This window comes from Rattus norvegicus, chromosome 2 (genome assembly GCF_021556685.1).
Source record: "Rattus norvegicus strain SHRSP/BbbUtx chromosome 2, alternate assembly SHRSP_T2T, whole genome shotgun sequence".
In the NCBI taxonomy this organism is placed as follows: Eukaryota; Metazoa; Chordata; class Mammalia; order Rodentia; family Muridae; genus Rattus; species Rattus norvegicus.
In genome coordinates this window covers 67,031,516-67,054,008 of record NC_141535.1, presented here as the reverse complement: position 1 = coordinate 67,054,008, position 22,493 = coordinate 67,031,516, and positions in this window count along the sequence as shown.

The following is a 22,493-nucleotide window of genomic DNA, read 5'->3' as shown; positions in this document are numbered from 1 at the left end:
TATTTTCTATGGGAATTTGCCTATATGAGTCTATGAGCACCACACTTATGCTTGGTGTCTGGAAGTCATAAAATAGCATCTGAACCTCTAGAACTTGAGTTACAGTAGTTTATAAATGGCCATGAATGTCCTGGGAATAAAATCAGGTCCTATGCAAGGGCAACAAATTCTTTTAACCATTGAGCCTTCTATCCAGTCTTCAAATAAAAACTTTGTTTACTCAATTATGTCACAGAGAACTATTTTGCACAGTTGTGTTTTCTTTTGTACGTATATACTTGGGCTATAGTTTAGTATTTTACATATATTTGGGTATTTCCAATGATAATTCTTACATAATTTCCTAAGATGTTATTGAACTTCATGTTTAATTTTAAGTCATATTTTCTCATAATCCTATTGTTGCTAACTGATCAAAAATTACAAAAAGTAAAGAAGACTGATTTTATGAGCAAATACTGAAATATTCCTAGGTTTCTCCGCTCACTATATTTAGAATTGACAATTTGTTTATGTACTATTATTTTAACAAAACTTAGCTAAGTTACTATGTTAATATTAAGAGAATAATTTTTATTTGTAATGTTATAAATCTTGAGTTCATTTCTTCAGGGTATATGCCACAAGAATCACTTTCCTCTGAGGAAGTAAACAAAAGCTACCTACCCTTTTTAATATCATAATTAAATAAAAAGTGAGATTTTATCTAAGTTGTCCCTAGGGAAATAATGAACTTACTGGACTTGGAGATCATGGGTGAGAATTACAGATGGAGAAGTCCCAAGGGACTTCACTGGATAGTGTTCATACCACTTGGATAATGGCTTTCTATTAACCACCTAAATTAATCCCCTTTGCTCTAATAACTATACTAGTTGCCTTGGTCATTATATCTTTTTACAAAAGGTAATACACCTTTGCCCTATAGGAATCCTTGGGGTCAAATGCAATTATGGAAGAACTATACAAATGATTGGGAAGAATGGCAGGATTAGGTTGAGTCTCAAACTATTTTCGTTGTATAGGCACAACCAAATAGACCTACTGTGATCAACTCTCTCTTACAGGAAATTTTATTAAGGTAGATAATTAAAAACACAAATGGCCAGTGTTTTTAGAATAGATTAATTCCAGTGCTACACTGAGACTATGAAAAAACTAAAGTTAATTTGGAAAGTGAATCAAAACCTCAAGACAGCTATCTAGCAGCATGCCTAGCGAAAATGGTGCCTGTATTTTATCATTGATGTAGATGATGGTTGTGTGCAATTCCATAGGTGAGTGCTCTACATCAGAATCTGACATTATTGGATCATTTAGGCAAAGTGTAAGAAGAAACTTGGGAATTATGTGCCCTTTTCTAGCTGGATATCTTTGAGAGAACAAAAGAAAAGGAAAACCAACCAACTAACAAACAAAACTACCTCACAAGATCCCTCCACACATTCTACCCACCCAAGAAGCCAATTTCTCAATCCATGGTTTGCTACCTTGAAAAAAGACCTAAGGGAAAGTTTATCTGTTATTTAGCTATAAGTGTTACATGTTGTTTTTAAGATATAAGTACAAACTGGGAAGCAAAGTTGAAATTTTTCTTTCTTCTCCCCAGTTGATATAAGGGCAGAGAAAATCTAAAATTTCCCTGCAAATTTCAAGTACTGGGAAAGGAAAAGAGAGGAAATGAATGGAGCAGCGGAGAGAAGAGGGAGGAAGGAAAGAATACAAGAGGGAAATGAAGGGGTTAAAGGAGGAGAAGGAGAAAGCAGAAGATAAATAAGAGGCACAGGAGGAGTAGGTCTGGCTCCTCTTCAAGGATAGTCTGTGTTATAGCTTCCTGTTGTTGGTCCTTACTTTTCATAATGTTACAACTTCAAGACAGAGCTCTTAATGCACACACTTCAGTAGATAATTAAAAGCACAACCACAATGATTTAGCAATTAAAAAAGTAAAAATAATACATTACAGTTTTAAAATTGTCACCGATGTAAAGAAAATAAATGTGAAATTCTTGTAGGTATCCACATAATAATAAAAGGCAATGATTTTTAGTGATGTGTTTGCATATGAGAAAAATGATGTAGCACTTTAAATAAACAAATCTTTCAAAGTAGTGAGTTACTTGTTGATGCATTCCTTGGTGTTATTATTTAGATAGTTTTCTATTTTTATGTTTCCTAAACAATGGCAATATACTATATGTATAGCAAACAGTATTATGAATACTGCTCTTATGAAAATACATCTTGAAAATTAAAGACAATAAATATTATATAAACTGTCAAGTACTATTACTATGCACCATAATAAATTGATGTCCTTTTTTATTATAAAGATATGTAATATATGTATATGTATGTGCATATATATTAAAGAAGTAGTCAGTTTACGCTTCGTACATGGTTTTGAAAAGGATGGTAGGTCTCCTATATTCTTAGATCTTCCATATGATTTTGAAACTCTAGATTTATAATTTCAACATTAACTAAATGGATAATTGTCAGACTCTCCTTAAAGAAAAACTTCTTCATATGATATAAAAGAATCATTATTGCTTTTTAAAGTTCAATAAATTTGATACTTTGAATATTTTCATCAGGGAATACAATTTAACTATTAACAAGATTTAGGGGTGGGGCTAGAGCTTTCCACTATGAATTCAATGTATATTTTTATCTGAGTTCTACATTTGGCCTTTGAATTTCTTCAAAAGTTGTCTTAGTGTAAATGGCTGATTTGTGTGGTTCATTCTACCTTTTGAAGCCAGTAAAATTTCTTGTAACAAACTCTACATTTTCATTCATTATCTAATCTCCTCATACAGAGATGATATGTAAGTGGCAAATTTTTATCTAGTGTGATCTAGTGATGTATGATATCAAATAGGAAATGGTCCTCTAATTAGACTGTTGGAGGCTGACAGAACTTGTTCGACATTTGTCTTCTCCTATTGAGAGTGTTTTAATATGCTAAGTGGGTCTACAGGCTTGCTGGGTTTGGCAGACTCCACTGAATAGCTCTATTTTCCTACTGAGCTTAGGAGAGGAAAAGTTAGGCAAGATATGAGAAAGTTTGTAAAATGTAGGCACCAGGTAATTCTTTAGAATTTGTTTTCAGTTAACTTTTTCAAATTTTTATTTATTTATTTATTTATTTATTTATTTATTTATTTATTTATTTATTTTTATACATCAAGCATTCCAAACCCTTATCACCAACACAGAGTTGTTCTTCATCCCCCTTCCTTTTGCCTCTGAGAGGATGCGCCTCCCCCAGCCTCACCCCCACCCCCGCCATGAGTATCCCCTGTCCCTTGGGTTTTGAGTTTCTACAGGATTAGTCTCATCCTTTCCCTCTGAGGACAGACACACAGGGCAGTCTTTTGCCACATATACCCCAGGGGCCACAGACCAGCCCAGGTATGCTCTTTGGTTGGTGGCTTAGCCTTTGGGAGCTCCCAGGGTTCCAGGTTATTTGACACCAGTTGGTCTTCTTGTGGGATTGTTACCCCTTTCAGTTCTTTTGACCCTTCTAGTGTAGGGGTCTAGACCTCATTCCAAGTTGTTGACTGTGAGTATCTGCTTCTGTTTCAGTAAGGGGACCCCTCAGAGAACAGCTGAGATAGGCTCCTGTGTAAAATCATAATATAGCATCAGTAATCGTGCTAGGGTTTCTAATCAGGCCATGAGATTGATCCCAAGTAGGGCTGGTCACTGGTTATCCTTACCTTCAGTTTCTGCATTTTTTCCTTGCGTTTCCTTTAGACTGGAATAATTTTGAGTCGAAAATACTGAAGATGTGTTGGTGTCCTCCATTGTGACCCTTTACTAGAGGTGGTCTCTTCAGGTTCCATATCCACACTGCTAAGGTCATCTCCATTATTTCCAGGGAGTCTCTCACATCATCAGAGGTCTCTGAAACCTTTTAGAGTTTACACCTGTCTGCATTCCCAGCAAGCTGCATGTGTCCATTCATTCTCCTACTCCCTGCCCTGGGCTTCTCTTCTGTTGCCCCTCATACCTGATCCTTTCCTTGCAATCCCCTTTTCCCACTCAAGTCCCTTCCTTGCTCTGCCTCCCCTGATTATTTTGTTTCCCCTTCTCTAAGTTGGATAGTAGCATCTTCATTTGGTATTTCCTTCTTGTTAAACTTCTTATGGTCTGTTGGTTATTTCATGGGTATTCTGTACTTTTCGGCTAACTTACACTTATCAGTGAGACTATACCAAGCATGTACTTTTGAGTCTGGATTACCACACGTAGGATGAGATTTTTTAATTCCATCCATATGCCTGCAAGAGTTACTACAGCCTCATATTTAAGAGCTACATAGTATTCCATTGTAAAATCCGAACACAGTTCTGTATCAATTCTTCTGTCCCACATGCAATGGTTCTTCACATCCTAACAAGTATGTGCTCTCCCTTGCGTTTGAGCTTAGCAAATCTGATTGGTGCAAGGTGGAATCTCAGTGACTTTTTGATTTGCATTTCCCTAATACTAAGGATATTGAACATTTTTCTAAGTGCTTCTCGGCCATTCTAGATTCCTCTGTTTAAAATTATCTGTTTAGCTCTGTATCACATTTATTAATATGGTTATGTTTTTATAGAGTCTAACTTCTTGAGTTTTCATATGTTTTGTATATCAGCACTCTATCAGATTTATGATTAGTGAAGATCTTTTCACAATCTGTAGGTTTCCCATTTGTTCTATTGACATGTCATTTGTCTTATAAAACCTTTTCAGTTTCATGAGATCCCATTTGTCAACTGTTGGTACTAGAGCCCTAGCCTTTGGTGTTCTGTTCAGAAAATTTCCCCTGTGCCAATGTGTTCAAAGTTATTCGCCACTTTATCTTACATTACATTTAGTTCATCTAGTTTGATATTGACATCTTTGATTCACTTGGACTTGAGTTTTATGCAAGAAAATAAATCTGGAAAAATTTTCATTCCTCTACAGGCAGTCCTCCAGGTAGATCAGCATCATTTACTGAGATGCTTTGGTTTTTCATGGTACAGTTTTTAGTTTCTTTTTTCAAAGACAAGTGCCCATAGGTATGTGGGTTTTCTGGATTTTCAATAATTTTTATTGTATATTTTTTATTTATTTATATTTCAAATGTTATCTCTCTTCCAGGTTTCCTGTCCATGAAACCCTTATCCGATCAACCCCAACCTCTTCTTCCATGGGAGTGTGCCCCTACCCATCCAACGACCCCTTCCTAACTCCCCACCCTGACATTTCCCTATACTGGGGGATTGGGCTTCTCCTCCCATTAGTGTCCAACAAGACTATCCTCTACTACATATGCAGTTGGAGCCATGGGTCTATCCATGTGTAATTTTTGGGTAGTGGTTTAGTCCCTGGGAGCTCTGGTTGATTGGTATTGTTTTTATGGGGTTCAAATCCCTTCAACTCCTTCAATCCTTTCTCCAACTGCTCCAGTTTTCAGTTCCATGGTCGGCTACAAGACTCCACCTGTATTTGACATGCTCTGCCAGAGCCTCTGAGGAGACAGTTATATCAGTCTCCTGTCAGCATGCACTTCTTGTCATCAGCAATATTGTCTGGGTTTGGTGGCTGTATGTATATGGGCTGGATCCCCAGGTGGGGCAGTCTCTGGGTGGCCAGTTCTTTAGTCTTTGCTCCAAACTTTGTCTCTGTAGTTCTTCCTATGAATATTTTTGTTACCCGCTCTAAGAAGAACTGAAGCATCTTCACTTTGGTCATCCTTTTTTTTAAACAAACAAACAAAAAGCCAAAAAAAAACAAAAACAAAAAACAAAAACCCACACTGTAGCTGTCTTCAGACACACCAGAAGAGGGCATCAGATCTCATTACAGATGGTTGTGAGCCACCATGTGGTTGCTGGGAATTGAACTCAGGACCTCTGGAATAGCAGCTAGTGCTCTTAACTGCTGAGTCATCTCTCCAACCCAAGTCATCCTTCTTCCTGAGCTGCAAGTGGTCTGTGGATTGCATCTTGGGTAATTCGAGGTTTGGGGCTCTAACCAGGGACACAGGAGTCCTGCTCTAACCAAAACAGCACCCGCCTGTTACAGGCAAACAGTTAGAAGCCGTTAAAGAGCAAACAAATAACGTTTCTATTTTTAATAAGCAAAAATTAGTAATAAAACCTGATCCCAAAATTTGATAAAAAATTATGTTAAAAATGAATTAGCTAATATGACACATGCAAATTCTCTTCTAATTGTTTCCGAGACATATTTAAATATGGGTACATCCTTGTTATAAAAATAGATCATTATTGAGGATCATATTTGTCTCTTCATTCATTCCATAAATCAAATCTATACAATCAAGAGCTGAAATATATTCACTATTAAGTGTGATTTTTAAATATATGTTATACTTGCAAACCTACCTAAATTTTCTTGTAAAAATGAAATACATCTATTTTCTGAGGAAAAGAAATTTTCTCTTACATTTCTTAGTAATAAAGAGGCTTATAAGCATTTTTTTCAACCATTGAAATTTTACAATGCCAATTTTACAATTATTTATATGACAGCTCATCATATGCTTGAAAAATACTTAGAATCCAAAACAATTAAACAATGAATTTACAGTTATTTAAAAATAATATTAAAAATAACTCTCATAATATCAAATTAAAATATTTCTCAACAAGCTACTACAGTTTATCCGAATGGAAGATTTTTCTACTCAAAGTAGATGAAGAAATAAGGATAGGGATGAATCAATTTAAACTGGGGTTTCCTTTTCATGAAACCAATGTTAGTGTCTGTGAATTGCTGAAGAATGATAAGCCAGACTCAAATAATATGCAAAAGCAAGAAGCATTTATTGATCAAATCCTTAGGAATGGAAGGATCCCAATTGAATTTGCAGATTCGGTTTAAAAGACAAAAGGAAAAAAAGGAACCATAAGGAGGGGAAGGTGATCTATATCTCGATTGGTGGGTTCTATCTCTGAAGGACTGGGTGATTGGTTAGAGTCTTACTTCAAGCATTCCAGCCTAACTTTTCTGGCATTATGCCAAGGAGTGGGTAGCTTATAAAAAGCTTGGCAAACTGTCCTCTTGCAAGCTGGGAAGGGGTCCCTTCTAGGTAAGCCTGAGGTTGTTATAGGAACTGACTTGCCCAGTTCTAGGAAGTAGAAAGTCAGTCCTGGTCTTCGAAACTGTTAGTTTGCAGCCTGTCATGGCATCTCACTGTCTCAAGCCAATGAACTCCTTTCAACCACCATCACCACCACAACAACCACCACCACCACCACCATCATCATCATCATCATCATCATCATCATCATCATCATCATCATCATCATCATTTCTGCTTCAACTTCTTTCTTCAGAGTCTATATTTTTATGTCTATTGCAAATAAGAGATTGTATAATATGTGGATGATAGGGTGTATGATGAAGCATATTGGAAACATAAATTTTTACTAATTATCATACATTTAATATATATATATATATATAAGTGTTATACATAATTATTTAATGGCTTCAAAATTCAAAATAAATTAACTGGCTATACAAACTGAGGAATTAAATCACTTTTAGTTTAAACCGGACTTGTTTACTGACCACATGTTCATGGAGTTACAGATGAATTTTAGGATGTTTTTCTCATTCGTTGAAAAGTGAGATGGATGTGCTTTTCAAAATACTCAAGGGAGGAAATGTGGAAACAAAGTGTGGAGCAGAGACTGAAGGAAAGACCATCCAAAGACTGCACCACCTGGGTTTCCATCCCACATACAGACACCAAACCTAGACATTATTGTTAATGCCAAGAATTGTTGGCTGACAGGAGCCCAATATAGCTGTCTCCTGAGAGGCTCGCCTGAGTCTGACAAATACAGAGGCAGATGTTCCCAGCCAACCATTGGACTGAGCACAGAGTCCCCAATGGAGGAGTTAGAAAAAAGACTGTAGAAGCTGAGGCTATTTGTAACCACATAGGAAGAGCAACAATATCAACCAACCAGGCACCCCAGAACTCCCAAGGACTAAACCGCTAACCAAAGAGTGCGCATAGTGGAACCCGTGGCTCCAGCCACATATGTAGCAAAGCATGGCCCTATTGGGCATCAACGGGAGGAGAGACCCGTGGTCCTGGGAAGGCTAAATGACCTGGTGTAGGGAAATGCCAGAGCAGGGAGGCATGAGCAGGTACATGGGGTAGCACCCTCATAGAGGCATGTAAAAGGAGGATGGGATAGGGGGTTTCCAGAGGGCAGGAAAGTGGATAACATTTGAAATGAAAATAAATAAAATATCCAAAGCAAACAAGAAAGAAAGAAAGAAAGAAAGAAAGAAAGAAAGAAAGAAAGAAAAGAAGGAAGGAAGAAAGGGAGAAAGAAAGAAAAAAAGAAATTTCGACTGAGACAGAATTGTAAATTGCTTTTGATAGAATTATCATGAGCACAATGATAATTCTACCAAGCTATGGCCATGGGCAAACTTTCCATTTTCTAATATCTTTTCCTATCTAATCTATTCGAGGAGTTAAATTTTCATTCTAGAGTTCTTTCCATCCTTTTTTAGGTTTATTTCTGGATATGTTTTCTACTTTGTGGCTATTATGAGTGAAAATATCTCCATAAGCTCCTTATTGTATGTATTATTCTGGTGTTCAAAAAGGATATTAGGTTTTAAAATTTATTTCTCAATTCAGTCACATTGCTGAAACTGTTTAACACTGCATGGATATTTTTGGAGACTGTTCAAATCTCTCATGTATAATGTCATGTCATCTGCAAATTGATGAAATTGATTATCATATTTTTAATATTTCATGTGAATTTAATACATATATATATATTCAAGTGAGAAGAAGGATAGTTTCAGTTTGACTTCTTTTCCTATTTGCCATCCCTTCCATTTTCTTGACATGCTTCAACCTCCAGCTAGTGTATACAGCACAATAATGAAAAGGAATGAGAGCAGTAGACAGTCACATCTTATTGATTAGGATTGCTTCAATATTTGCTCCATTCAGGGATATTTTGGCTGAACATTGTTCATACATAGCTTTTATTATGTTCACTATGGTCTTCTATTATCTAGGACTTTTATTATTAACTCATGGTGGACTTTGTCAACAGCCTCTTTAGTATTTATAAAGATTGTCACTGACTTCTGTTTTTAACTCCCTTTCTGTATTTTATCACATTTAACAATTTGTGTCTGGAGAGCCTTCTCTGCATCTCATAGATAAAACCTATTAAGTACTGATAGATAAACTTTTTGATGCATATCTACATTTGTTTTGCAAGCTATTTTATTGAACGTTATTTAATTTATATTCAACAGAGATATTGGCCTGTAATTTCCTTTTTTTCTTATGTCATTTTGTGATTTTGGGTGTTAAAGTGATTGTTTTGTGAAATAGAAAGAATTTAGTTCTGCTCCTTACGTTTATATCTTTGAGTAGTTTACTAACGATCTGTTAGAGATCTTTGATCATCGTGTAGAATTCTCAGTGAATCGAACTGGCCAGACACCTTTTATAAGTTGGAAGAGGATTACTCTTAATCTTCAGTCTTCTCATTTTTAAGAGTCTGTTTATGTTTTTGATCTCTCCGGAGTTTAATTTTGTTTCACTGGCTGAATCTAAATATTCCTCCATTTGTTTTACATTTTCTGGTTAATGAAGTCAGGCTTACCAAATATTCTTGCATGATGATCTGAATTTCTTTTTTTTTTTATTAACTTGAGTATTTATTATATACATTTCAAGTGTTATTCCCTTTCCCGGTTTCCTGGCAAACATCCCCCTCCCCCCTCCCCTTCCTTATGGGTGTTCCCCTCCCAACCCTCCCCCCATTGCCGCCCTCCCCCCATAGTCTACTTCACTGGGGATTCAGTCTTAGCAGGACCCAGGGATTCCCCTTCCACTGGTGCTCTTACTAGGATATTCATTGCTACCTATGGGGTCAGAGACCAGGGTCAGTCCATGTATAGTCTTTAGGTAGTGGCTTAGTCCCTGGAAGCTCTGGTTGCTTGACATTGTTGTACTTTTGGGGTCTCGAGCCCCTTCAAGCTCTTCCAGTTCTTTCTCTGATTCCTTCAACGGGGGACCTATTCTCAGTTCAGTGGTTTGCTGCTGGCATTCGCCTCTGTATTTGCTGTACTCTGGCTGTGTCTCTCAGGAGCGATCTACATCCGGCTCCTGTCTGTCTGCACTTCTTTGCTCCATCCAGCTTGTCTAATTGGGTGGCTGTATATGTATGAGCCACGTGTGGGGCAGGCTCTGAATGGGTGTTCCTTCAGTCTCTGTTTTAATCTTTGCCTCTCCCTTCCCTGCCAAGGGTATTCTTTTTCCGCATTTAAAGAAGGAGTGAAGCATTCACATTTTGATCATCCGTCTTGAGTTTCGTTTGTTCTAGGGATCTAGGGTAATTCAAGCATTTGGGCTAATAGCCATTTATCAATGAGTGCATACCATGTATGTCTTTCTGTGAGTGGTTTAGCTCACTCAGGATGATATTTTCCAGTTCCAACCATTTGCCTACGAATTTCATAAACTCGTTGTTTTTGATAGCTGAGTAATATTCCATTGTGTAGATGTACCACATTTTCTGTATCCATTCCTCTGTTGAAGGGCATCTGGGTTCTTTCCAGTTTCTGGCTATTATAAATAAGGCTGCGATGAACATAGTGGAGCACGTGTCTCTTTTATATGTTGAGGCATCTTTTGGGTATATGCCCAAGAGAGGTATAGCTGGATCCCCAGGCAGTTCAATGTCCAATTTTCTGAGGAACCTCCAGACTGATTTCCAGAATGGTTTTACCAGTCTGCAATCCCACCAACAATGGAGGAGTGTTCCTCTTTCTCCACATCCTCGCCAGCATCTGCTGTCACCTGAGTTTTTGATCTTAGCCATTCTCACTGGTGTGAGGTGAAATCTCAGGGTTGTTTTGATTTGCATTTCCCTTATGACTAAAGATGTTGAACATTTCTTTAGGTGTTTCTCAGCCATTCGGCATTCCTCAGCTGTGAATTCTTTGTTTAGCTCTGAACCCCATTTTTTAATAGGGTTATTTGTTTCCCTGTGGTCTAACTTCTTGAGTTCTTTGTAAATTTTGGATATAAGGCCTCTATCTGTTGTAGGATTGGTAAAGATCTTTTCCCAATCTGTTGGTTGCGTTTTGTCCTAACCACAGTGTCCTTTGCCTTACAGAAGCTTTGCAGTTTTATGAGATCCCATTTGTCGATTCTTGATCTTAGAGCATAAGCCATTGGTGTTTTGTTCAGGAAATTTTTTCCAGTGCCCATGTGTTCCAGATGCTTCCCTAGTTTTTCTTCTATTAGTTTGAGTGTGTCTGGTTTGATGTGGAGGTCCTTGATCCACTTGGAATTAAGCTTTGTACAGGGTGATAAGGATGGATCGATCTGTATTCTTCTACATGTTGCCCTCCAGTTGAACCAGCACCATTTGCTGAAAATGCTATCTTTTTTCCATTGGATGGTTTTGGCTCCTTTGTCAAAAATCAAGTGACCATAGGTGTGTGGGTTCATTTCTGGGTCTTCAATTCTATTCCATTGGTATATCTGTCTGTCTCTGTACCAATACCATGCAGTTTTTATCACTATTACTCTGTAATACTGCTTGAGTTCAGGGATAGTGATTCCCCCTGAAGTCCTTTTATTGTTGAGGATAGCTTTAGCTATCCTGGGTTTTTTGTTATTCCAGATGAATTTGCAAATTGTTCTGTTTAACTCTTTGAAGAATTGGATTGGTATTTTGATGGGGATTGCATTGAATCTGTAGATTGCTTTTGGTAAAATGGCCATTTTTACTATATTAGTCCTGCCAATCCATGAGCATGGGAGATCTTTCCATCTTCTGAGGTCTTCTTCAATTTCTTTCCTCAGTGTCTTGAAGTTCTTATTGTACAGATCTTTTACTTGCTTGGTTAAAGTCCCACCGAGGTACTTTATATTATTTGGGTCTATTATGAAGGGTGTCGTTTCCCTAATTTCTTTCTCGGCTTGTTCTCTTTTGTATAGAGGAAGGCAACTGATTGATTTGAGTTAATTTTATACCCAGCCACTTTGCTGAAGTTGTTTATCAGCTTTAGTAGTTCTCTGGTGGAACTTTTGGGATCACTTAAATATACTATCATGTCATCTGCAAATAGTGATATTTTGATCTCTTCTTTTCCAATCTGTATCCCCTTGATCTCCTTTTGTTGTCTGATTGCTCTGGCTAGAACTTCAAGAACTATATTGAATAAGTAGGGAGAGAGTGGGCAGCCTTGTCTAGTCCCTGATTTTAGTGGGATTGCTTCAAGTTTCTCTCCATTTAGTTTAATGTTAGCCACTGGTTTGCTGTATATGGCTTTTACAATGTTTAGGTATGGGCCTTGAATTCCAATTCTTTCCAGGACTTTTATCATGAAGGGGTGTTGAATTTTGTCAAATGCTTTCTCAGCATCTAATGAAATGATCATGTGGTTCTGTTCTTTCAGTTTGTTTTTTTTTTTTTTTTTATTAACTTGAGTATTTCTTATATACATTTCGAGTGTTATTCCCTTTCCCGGTTTCCGGGCAAACATCCCCCTCCCCCCTCCCCTTCCTTATGGGTGTCCCCCTCACAACCCTCCCCCCATTGCCACCCTCCCCCCATAGACTAGTTCACGGGGGTTCAGTCTTAGCAGGACCCAGGGCTTCCCCTTCCACTGGTGCTCTAACTAGGATATTCATTGCTACCTATGGGGTCAGAGTCCAGGGTCAGTCCATGTATAGTCTTTAGGTAGTGGCTTAGTCCCTGGAAGCTCTGGTTGCTTGGCATTGTTGTACTTTTGGGGTCTCGATTTGTTTATATAATGGATCACGTTGATGGTTTTCCGTATATTAAACCATCCCTGCATGCCTGGGATGAAGCCTACTTGATCATGGTGGATGATTGTTTTGATGTGCTCTTGAATTCGGTTTGCCAGAATTTTATTGAGTATTTTTGCGTCGATATTCATAAGGGAAATTGGTCTGAAGTTCTCTTTCTTTGTTGGGTCTTTGTGTGGTTTAGGTGTAAGAGTAATTGTGGCTTCATAGAAGGAATTCGGTAGGGCTCCATCTGTTTCAATTTTGTGGAATAGTTTGGATAATATTGGTATGAGGTCTTCTATGAAGGTTTGATAGAATTCTGCCCTAAACCTGTCTGGACCTGGGCTCTTTTTGGTTGGGAGACCTTTAATGACTGCTTCTATTTCCTTAGGAGTTAAGGGGTTGTTTAACTGGTTTATCTGTTCCTGATTTAACTTCGATACCTTGTATCTGTCTAGGAAATTGTCCATTTCCTGAAGATTTTCAAGTTTTGTTGAATATAGGTTTTTATACTAAGATCTGATGATTTTTTGAATTTCCTCTGAATCTGTAGTTATGTCTCCCTTTTCATTTCTGATTTTGTTAATTTGGACGCACTCTCTGTGTCCTCTCGTTAGTCTGGCTAAGGGTTTATCTATCTTGTTGATTTTCTAAAAGTACCAACTTTTGGTTCTGTTGATTCTTTCTATGGTCCTTTTTGTTTCTACTTGGTTGATTTCAGCTCTGAGTTTGATTATTTCCTGCCTTCTACTCCTCCTGGGTGTATTTGCTTCTTTTTGTTCTAGAGCTTTTAGGTGTGCTGTCAAGCTGCTGACATATGCTCTTTCCTGTTTCTTTCTGCAGGCACTCAGCGCTATGAGTTTTCCTCTTAGCACAGCTTTCATTGTGTCCCATAAGTTTGGGTATGTTGTATCTTCATTTTCATTAAATTCTAAAAAGTTTTTAATTTCTTTCTTTATTTCTTCCTTGAGCAGGTTATCATTGAGTAGAGCATTGTTTAATTTCCACGTATATGTGGGCATTCTTCCCTTATTGTTATTGAAGACCAGTTTTAGGCCGTGGTGGTCTGATAGCACGCATGGGATTATTTCTATCTTTTTGTACCTGTTGAGGCCCGTTTTTTGACCAATTATATGGTCAATTTTGGAGAAAGTACCATGAGGAGCTGAGAAGAAGGTATATCCTTTTGCTTTAGGATAGAATGTTCTATAAATATCCGTTAAGTCCATTTGCCTCATGACTTCTCTAAGTCTGTCGACATCACTTTTTAATTTCTCTTTCCATGATCTGTCCATTGATGAGAGTGGGGTGTTGAAATCTCCCACTATTATTGTGTGAGGTGCAATGTGTGTTTTGAGCTTTAGTAAGGTTTCTTTTACGTATGTAGGTGTCCTTCTATTTGGGGCATAGATATTTAGGATTGAGAGTTCATCTTGGTGGATTTTTCCTTTGATGAATATGAAGTGTCCTTCCTTATCTTTTTTGATGACTTTTAGTTGGAAATTGATTTTATTTGATATTAGAATGGCTACTCCAGCTTGCTTCTTCTGACCATTTGCTTGGAAAGTTGTTTTCCAGCCTTTCACTCTGAGGTAGTGTCTGTCTTTGTCTCCGAGGTGTGTTTCCTGTAGGCAGCAGAATGCAGGGTCCTCGTTGCGTATCCAGTTTGTTAATCTATGTCTTTTTATTGGGGAGTGGAGGCCATTGATATTGAGAGATATTACGAATAGTGATTATTGCTACCCGTTATATTCATATTTGGATGTGAGGTTATGTTTGTGTGCTTTCATTCTCTTTGTTTTGTTGCCAAGACGATTAGTTTCTTGCTTCTTCTAGGGTATAGCTTGCCTCCTTATGTTGGGCTTTACCATTTATTATCCTTTGTAGTGCTGGATTTGTAGAAAGATATTGTGTAAATTTGGTTTTGTCATGAAATATCTTGGTTTCTCCATCAATGTTAATTGAGAGTTTTGCTGGATACAGTAACCTGGGCTGGCATTTGTGTTCTCTTAGTGTCTGTATGACATCAGTCCAGGATCTTCTGCCCTTCATAGTTTCTGGCAAGAAGTCTGGTGTGATTCTGATAGGTCTGCCTTTATATGTTACTTGACCTTTTTCCCTTACTGCTTTTAATATTCTTTCTTTATTTTGTGCGTTTGGTGTTTTGACTATTATGTGACAGGAGGTGTTTCTTTTCTGGTCCAATCTATTTGGAGTTCTGTAGGCTTCTTGTATGTCTATGGGTATCTCTTTTTTTAGGTTAGGGAAGTTTTCTTCTATGATTTTGTTGAAGATATTTACTGGTCCTTTGAGCTGGGAGTCTTCACTCTCTTCTATACCTATTATCCTTAGGTTTCATCTTCTCATTGAGTCCTGGATTTCCTGTATGTTTTGGACCAGTAGCTTTTTCCGCTTTACATTATCTTTGACAGTTGAGTCAATGATTTCTGTGGAATCTTCTGCTCCTGAGATTCTCTCTTCCATCTCTTGTATTCTGTTGGTGAAGCTTGTATCTACAGCTCCTTGTCTCTTCTTTTGGTTTTCTATATCCAGTGTTGTTTCCATGTGCTCTTTCTTGATTGCTTCTATTTCCATTTTTAATTCCTTCAACTGTTTGATTGTGTTTTCCTGGAATTCTTTCAGGGATTTTTGTGTCTCCTCTCTATGGGCTTCTACTTGTTTATTTATGTTTTCCTGGAATTCTTTCAGGGATTTTTGTGTCTCCTCTCTATGGGCTTCTACTTGTTTATTTATGTTTTTCTGGACTTCTTTCAGGCATTTTTGCGATTCCTCTCTGTAGGCTTCTACTTGTTCTCTAAGGGAGTTCTTCACGTCTTTCTTGAAGTCCTCCAGCGTCATGATCAAAAATGATTTTGAAACCAGATCATGCTTTTCTGGTGTGTTTGGATATTCCATGTTTGTTTTGATGGGAGAATTGGGCTCCGATGGTGCCATGTAGTCTTGGTTTCTGTTGCTAGGGTTCCTGCGCTTGCCTCTCGCCATCAGATTATCTCTAGTATTACTTTGTTCTGCTATTTCTGACAGTGGCTAGACTGTCCTATAACCCTGTGTGTCAGGAGTGCTGTAGACCTGTTTTCCTCTCTTTCAGTCAGTTATGGGGACAGAGTGTTCTGCTTTCGGGTGTGTAGTTTTTCCTCTCTACAGGTCTTCAGCTGTTCCTGTGGGCCTGTGTCTTGAGTTCACCAGGCAGCTTTCTTGCAGCAGAAAATTTGGTCTTACCTGTGGTCCCAAGGCTCAAGTTCTCTCGTGGGGTGCGGCCCACGGGCTCTCTGCAGCGGCAGCAACCAGGAAGACCTGTGCCGCCCCTTCCGGGAGCTTCAGTGCACCAGGGTTCCAGATGGTCTTTGGCTTTTTCCTCTGGCTTCCGAGATGTGTGTGCAGAGAGCAGTCTCTTCTGGTTTCCCAGGCTTGTCTGCCTCTCTGAAGGTTTAGCTCTCCCTCCCACGGGATTTGGGTGCAGAGAACTGTTTATCCGGTCTGTTTCCTTCAGGTTCCGGCTGTGTCTCAGGCAGGGGTCCTGCAGCTCCTGGGCCCTCCCCCACGGGAGCCCAGAGGCCTTATACAGTTTCCTCTTGGGCCAGGGATGTGGGCAGGGGTGAGCAGTGTTGGTGGTCTCTTCCGCTGTGCAGCCTCAGGAGTGCCCACCTGACCAGGCGGTTGGGTCTCTCTCTCATGGGGTCTGGGAGCAGAGAGCTGCTGCGGGCAGGGAAACAAGGGTGTGGGACTTCCGGTAAACACAGAATGTGCCCGGTCCTAGAGGAATTCTGCTTCCGTGTGTCCCAAGCTCACCAGGCAGCTTTCTTGCAGCAGAAAAGTTGGTCTTACCTGTGGTCCCAGAGGCTCAAGTTTGCTCGTGGGGTGCTGCCCACGGGCTCTCTCCTGAATTTCTTTAATTACCATTGTACTGTTACCTTAGCCACTTTTCATTCTGTTGTCTTGGGTCCCCTCATTTTTTTTTTCTTTTGCTTAGTTTGTCCAAGTGTCAATCATATTTATCTTCGAAAGAATCAGCCATCAGTTCAGTGACTTCTTTTATTGTTTTGTTTGTATTTGTTTAATTGAATTCTGCTCCTGTTGAACTTCCTTGCCCTTGACTGGATTTGCATCTGGTTTACAATTGCTTCTCCAAGTTCTTTTGAGTTTCTTTAAGTCATTTATTTATTCTCCTTCTAAGTTTTAAATGAAGGGAATTAATTCTATAAAACATCACATAACTGGTTTTAATGTGACTCAATGGTTTGGTGTGGTGTGTTTTTATTCCTATTTAGTTCAAGAACATTTTTTATTTTTTATATTTATTATTTGAATCATATAGTAATGAGTTGTGTAATATCCACATGTTTGTTTATTTAAGAGAGATTTACTTGTTGATTTTAAGTTTTATGAATTATGATCAGTTAGGATGCATAAAGTAATTTCAGTGTTTCTGGATTTGTGAATATTTGTTCTGTATCTGAGAATATTGTACATTTTTTAACATTTTTCGTGTGCTACTGAGTAGAATGTATACATTCGAGTTTTTAATAAAATACCCTGTATAAATATAAAGTCCATTTGATATATGGTGTCATTTTATTTTGATATTTGCTTTTCCAGATGTCTACCTATTGGCTTTTATAGGGTATGTTACCACCTGTAGTAATAATGGAATTATGTTAATCTTTGTGTTTTAATTCCAGTATGACAGCTTTAATGAAGTTAGATGTACATGCATTTGGTCAATATATGTTTAAGATAATAATATACCCTTGATTAGAATGAGGCTTCTTTATTAATATTGCTTGATTGACTTTATTTTGGAGTCTATTTCATCAGAGATTATGGTAAATATATCTGCTTGCCTCCTGTTATTGTTAAAGATAATATAGTTTTGTGAAGAGATTTAATAGATTTATTTCTATTTTTACTATTCCACCATCCTGAGTATTTTGGCTGCTGAATTTAGACCATTAATAATTAAAATTATCAATGAAGCTGTGTGTTCATTGCAGTCATTTTGTTTTCATTTTTGCTGTTGCTGTTGTCAGTAGTTCTTTATCTCTTAATAATTATAGATTCTTATTTCTTTCTCCAGTTTCTTGGCTATACTCACTTTTTTCTTTGTATTCCAAATACTTTGTTTTGTGTTTTCATTATTTTCTTTTGTTGGATATACTTCTTTTTGGAGGGGGGGTGCTCTTTATATCTTGGAAAATATTTCTTTCTTCTTCATCCATGAAAGACAGTTATGTTGGATGGATTAATATAGTATAGAGTTTATGGAATTTTCAGAATTTAATGCTCCTCTGGAATTCCTAGATTTCAACACAAAAACAACTATTATTCTGATAGGGTTTCTTCTTCACATATGACACTTTTATTATTTTGTGTAATAACTCTTTTAACTATGATATGTGATGGAAAATTTCTTTTCTGGTCCTGCTTATTTGATATTTTGTACAATTTTTATTTTTGTATGGGTATGTTTTTCCTTAGCTTGAGGGAGATTTTTTTCCTATGACTTTGTTGATGATCCAGTCTAGGCCATTGCACAACGATTTTTTATCATCAATATCTATAATTCAAAGACTTGTTATTTTTTATGGTGATCCACAAATACTGAGTGATCTTTTCCTGGAATTCAATTTTTCATATTATTTGCTTGTTCACTGAGATTTTCTACCTTCATTTCAAGTCCTCATGTTTTTCAACAGTTTTATTCATGATATTGGTCAAGGCTTCTCTTTGGATCTGCTACCTGAGTTATTGTTTTTTTTTTTCAATTCTAACTATATTTTGGTTTTAGTACCATCAAAGTTTCAAATTCTTTTGAATTATATTTTCAAATCCTAAATTATCTTTCTTATTTTGTCATCTTCACATTTCTGTTTTACTGAATATTACAAAGGTATTAATTTTCTCTAAGTTATTTCTTCTCAGAATTTTGATAATTTTCTTTTTTTTAAATCGTTGAAATCTTTGATAAAGTTTATGATTTTTCCTTTCAATCTAATACCCTGAGTTTATCTAGGTAATGCTCACTGGCATAATTGTCTGTAGGATTGATAGTTAGGGGCTTATGTGATGATACGGTATCTTAGTGAGGATTTCCATTGCTGTGAAGAAACATCATGACCAAGACAACTCTTATAAAGGACAACATTTAATTGGAGCTAGTTTACAGGTTGAGAGGTTCACTCCTTTATCATCAAGACAGGAAGCATGGCAGCATCCAAGTGAAGGAGCTGAGAGTTCTAAAGCTTGTTCTGATTGGAACCACAGCAATGCTGGCTTCCACGCAGCTCTGAGGAAGGTCTCAAAGCCTACCTTCACGGTGGCATACTTCCTTCAATGAGGCCTCCTAATAGTGCCAGTCTCTTGGCCAACCATATTCAAACCATGACATTCCACACTCTGTCCTTCATAGGCTTATTCAAACACGTGAGTCTATGGAGGCCATGCTTAGCCATAGCATAATGAAGTCCAACCTCAAAAGTCCCATATTCTATTATAATCTCAACAATATTAAAAGTCCAAAGTTGAAAGTCTCTTTTGAAATTCATCTAATCACTTAATAGTAATATCTTTTAAAATCAAAATCAAAAAGGATATCACTCATTTCCAGAATCTCAGGGTAACCATTCTTCAATATCATAGTGAGGAAATACTGGACCAAAGCAAGGCCAAAATCCAACTGGGCAAACTCTAAAATCTGTACCTCCGTGTCTGATGTCAAACCTCTCTTCAGATATCTCCAACTCCTTTTATGCTTTATTGACTGCAGCACAATTCTTTCTTTTTGACTTGTTACACTCCCTGACAACAGCTTTCCTCAGTAGGCATCCCAAGACTCTGGCACCTCTAATATCTTGGAGTCGCCAAAGCAACTTGAACTTCACAGCTACTTGTTACAATATCTGGAAACACATGATTTTATGGGCTCCGCCAAAAGGCTTAGGTAACTTCTCCAGCTCTGCCCTCTGTACAATCTGGACTCCACTCCAATGCTTCTGCTGTTCTTGGCCATAATCACATGGTACTGGCATCTCCAAAATGCTGGGATTTTTCACTGCAATTAGCCTCTCATAGGCTACCTTCATGGTTCCAAGTCTCAATTTTTTGCATGACCTCTTCAATCTTGGGTTGACAACTGCAACTGAGGCTGTGCTTTCATCAGTGTTCTTCCCAGGACTCTCACTGTGCCAACCCTCGACTGCTCTACATGATTAATTCATGCCTTCAAAACCAGAACCACTTGGGTAATTCTTACACATGACCAAGTTCAGCTACAGCATGAGGTCTATCTCTGGAACACAGCTTCTTTGTGCTCTCAGAAAATATTTCCTAGAAGATTTCATTTCAGTGATGCTGGTCTCTTCTTTTTTTTTAATTGGAATTTAATCTTTTTTACATTTCAGATGTTAGCCCCTTTCCCCCACCCAACCACCCCTTTTTGCCTCCCCACCTTGACATTACCCTACACTGGAGGATCCCAGTCTCTTCTTAATCACTGCTAATTTCTTAGCTCTAGCTAACCAGTATCAACTGTTCCAGTAGCCACTTCTATTCTTTAACCTAAGGCCCGAGCTATATGTCCCAAACTGCCAAGTTTTGCAGCTTGCTGTGGTTAGAACATTGCCTCCTCGTTCTATTACATTATCTCCAGCTTTCTGTTTTCCAACTTCTTCACTGCCTAAGCTTTGTTGAGAGAGCTTCATGGCTGTCTCTCTTGGATGCTCAGATTAAGGTAATGTACCAACCTTCCTCAAACAAAAATATGGTCATATATATCACAGCAATACCCTAGACCTTGGCACCAACTTCTGGTTTTCATTGCTGTTTATAGCTTGTTCTGATTGGAACTAGGAAAAGACTCTTCCCAGACACCTAGGAGAATGATCTCAAAGCCTCCCGCCACAGTGACACACTTCCTCCAACAAGGACACATCTACTCCAACAAGACTAAATGACTAATAGTTCCAGTTCCTGGGCCAAGAATATCCAAACTGCCACAAACTGAGTTTATTTTTCATTTAGCTTTTATTTTTGCAAAAAGATTTATACATGTGAATTTCTTTTTTAATATAAATGTTTTATGTAAATATGCAGAGGAACGAAAAACAAAAGAAAAAATGATGAGCACTTCAGTTTGGTGATACATGGAGTTAAAATCCATCTTCTGTCTGTTGTCTTTTACCTGCTAGTCCTCTGCAGCCCACTGCACTCTAACTTAGGTCATAGTGACATCAGTCTCTGAGGCTCCGAGGCTTTGCAAAGATTCACTGTCTTTTGCTGCTTTTGTGTCTGATATAGATATAGCTAGATAGGGCAAATGAGATTCAAATGTGCTGTCCAGATTGCTTCTAGAAACTGGACATGGCTTAGAAGAAGTCAGATGAACACAAAGAACTGGACTAGTATATATTATATGTATCATGGCTTAGTTTGGAACATAAAGTGTAGATCTGGGAGTTGTGTGTAATAGGAGGAAGATCAGGAAAACATACTCTGGAAACGCGGAACATATCGGGCATGAGGGAGATACATGTTGGTCAGGAAGGAATCCGAAGTTTGAAGTAATGAGAGATGACCTGGAAAAAGCCTGAGTTTGGGAACAGCGTAGACAGATAATGTCCACACTAAACCAGGGTACTAGAAATATGACCAAGGCTAGATATGTGAGTTGAGGTAGGTAGACGGAGGGGGAAGATTAAGATGACTTACAAGGCTGCAATATGAAGAAGGATATGTAGGATCTCAGTTAATAGCTGAATTTTCAGGAAAAAATTAAAGGACGCATGTACCTTTTTTTCCCAACTAGGTGCTCTGGTATTGAAACTGAGCCAAGGAATGATATCTTTTATGTTGACATGATTGTGCTTGTCATGATGTATACTGCTATGAATTGTAAAGATTCTATGCTATGAACTGCTATGAACTGTCATTTTAATCTTCAGTAATATATGACATTAAGATAATGCAAATATATGTGTGTATTTGTATTCATGGTGTACATACTAGTAACTACATATAGTTATATCTTATATGTCATTATATCTAATCTTTTGAAGACATAGTAGGAAGAGGTCACATGTGCTTTTTGAAGTCTCTATCAATTTTAGTCTTTCTTACTAAAATGTTGTATTGCCTTTCAAAATTGAGTTGTTCTCATACATTGCTGTATATGTAACATCATAATATAGTACCTATTTCTAAGTACATATGAATAAACATTTCCATATATATTAGACATTATTCTGTTACTGTGGTAATACATGACTAGGGCAACTAATAGAAGAAAGGGTTTATTGGAATTATGGCTCGAGTGATATGAGTCTGTGATGGAGGGGAAGCATGACAGCAAATAATCACAATAGAAGAATCAGGAAGCTGACAGATCACATCCTATACTGCAAAGTGTGAACTCCATGTAGATCCAGGGCTTAAACTTTTTTTTTTTTTTTTTTATTAACTGAGTATTTCTTATATACATTTCAAGTGTTATTCCCTTTCCCGGTTTCCGGGTAAACATCCCCCTCCCCCCTCCCCTTCCTTATGGGTGTTCCCCTCCCAACCCTCCCCCCATTGCCGCCCTCCCCCCATAGTCTAGTTCACTGGGGTTCAGTCTTAACAGGACCCAGGGCTTCCCCTTCCACTGGTGTTC